The sequence below is a fragment of the Aulonocara sp. 'chitande type north' Nkhata Bay genome, linkage group LG9, assembly GCF_057382095.1.
Source record: "Aulonocara sp. 'chitande type north' Nkhata Bay isolate Kocher_YH1m ecotype deep benthic linkage group LG9, A_spYH_male_GT1.1, whole genome shotgun sequence".
Classification (NCBI taxonomy): Eukaryota; Metazoa; Chordata; class Actinopteri; order Cichliformes; family Cichlidae; genus Aulonocara; species Aulonocara sp. 'chitande type north' Nkhata Bay.
Window position 1 is genome coordinate 2634351 of NC_141352.1, and position 2343 is coordinate 2636693.

Sequence of the window (2343 nt, forward strand, 5' to 3'; positions counted from 1 at the left end):
TGGCTTTCTAGTGTGGTTCCCCAGCTGCACCAAGGCCGATCAGCAAGCACTCCAGCGGGTGGTGAAAGAAGCTGGCAGAATTATTGGAACAAGTCTGCCAGAGATCAGTAATATCTTCCCCACTCGCTGTCTGAGGAGGGTGCACAGTATCCTGCGGGACCAACATCACCCTGCGCGCCACCTTTTCCATCTGCTGCCCTCAGGGAGAAGGTACAGGTCTATACAGGCCAGAACATCCAGACTGGCCAACAGCCTGTATCCACAGGCTGTGAGGCTCCTGAACTCTCTGCCCCCCTCTCACAGACAATAACCATATCCAACTTCTTAATAGCAATGAACTGGTCTGCATTGGTGCATCATATCTTTATTCTCTTCCCCCTCCTGCCACCCCCCCCCCTCTTTCTTAAATAGATAACTATCATATCTGATATCATATCTCACAGTACAATAATATTGAATGGGTTGCATTGTTGTATTTTGTCATGTTTCTCAGGTCTTTGTCTGAATTTCTACGAACATTATTGCTAAGGATTGTCTTATTGCATTGGAGTCACACTGGGTTAAATATGTACACTTGGGTTTTAAGGGGTATTTATTATTTTCTTCTTTTTTTTGGGTTGTATGGAAGCCCCAAACGCAATTTCATTGTTCTTGACAATGACAATAAATAAATAAATACTAAATACTAAATAAATACTAATCGCCTGAGCCAAGGTGTGAAACTGGGTGTGGGTCCCGTGGATGAGAGGTGAAACGTCTTCAAGTAACTTAAAGAAGTCCAGACGCTTTTCTTTGCAAGCTCCTTTGATGAAGAATAGAGTCCTGGCCCCTAGCCCTGCCAGTGTAGCAGAAATGATGAGGATGATGATGCAGCAGCAGCCGTTCTTCTCTGCGTGAGTAGCTTAATGTTGTTCGTGTGTAATTCACGTTGAGTAGGCTAACCACGTGATTACATTAATGCATGTAAGGTGAACTAGCAAACATCATCATAGCTACATGCAGCTGTCTTCTTGTTTGATGGCAGATACTCCCTTCACCCTGGCCAAAAAGGCTAAAATGACCAAAGAAAAAGTGGAAAACAGTTAAACATGAGAGGTTTTTGGACAAAGTTTGTGTTTTTTCCATTGTTTAAGCACTGCTTCCAGCCAAGAGTGATACCATATATGCCCTATAGCTGCAGAGAAGACTAACATTGTTGACTTGTTACGAAAAAACAGCTGAACATGAGAGGTTTTTGGACAAAGTTTGTGTTCTCCATTCTTTAAGCACCGGCACCGTTTCAAAAGTACCGGTTTGGCACCGGTATCGGATAAAACCTAAACGATACCCATCCCTACTCCCGAGGGAATAATAAAGTTAAATTTAATTTAATCTAATCTAATAACTTTAATCTCAGCCAAACCGATTTGCTCACGAACAAATAAAACACTGAAAAAGTCAAACAATAACATTTTTAAGTTATCAAAGTGACTTATATATCATGCTTAACCCGAGTAGCGAAAGACCGCGGGGGTTTGAAGACAATGTGTCAGTCGGCTCAGATATTTGAAGTTTACACAGCTACATTCTCACCTGAAAATATGTTAAAAGTTTTTTTGCGACCCAGAAAGAGAAATAAGAGTAATATTAAAACTAAGTTGCTGCTGCCATTGTTAGAGACTGGAATTGGCTGGGCCGCGCTATGAATTCTGCGATATGGTTTTTTGAATTTTGTTGTCTGGGTGGAAATTTGGGAGAAATTCGGGAGAATGGTGGCTCCGGGAGATTTTCGGGAGGGGCACTAAAAGACCACGCAGACCACGCCCCACCACAGATTGATTCACACTATTTGCTCAAATCCAGCTAAATGCACTCAGACTGACTCGGTGGCGTTTCATAAAACAGATGGACTGAAAGAAAACAAAAAACACTAAAGCAATATCTGGTGAAGAATGTCAAAAGGAAAACCGAGTATGCTCCCGTTTGCACACATAAACCTCCTCTCAGCTTCACAGTTCTGCTAAAAACAATGTCCCTAGCTCACTGTATAAAGCAGATATTTATGTAACTAGTTGAGTATTTTGCTTACACATCAGTACAGCGAGTACTTCCATTTGCTGAATTGAAAAAGTAAATACCACATTTATAACTCTGACCTTATTTTATAGTTGGGATTGAACTGAACATGTTATAATTAATGTTGTCTTAAGACCTGGTTGTCATTTTGTTTGTTGGGATGTAATTAATAAGAGGAATTAAGTCCACGTGCCATCTTGCATAACCGTCCATCCATCCTGACCTTTCTATGTTGTTGTTCTTATTATGAAATGAAATGTTAATGTGCTCATTGACCCACGGGTTCAT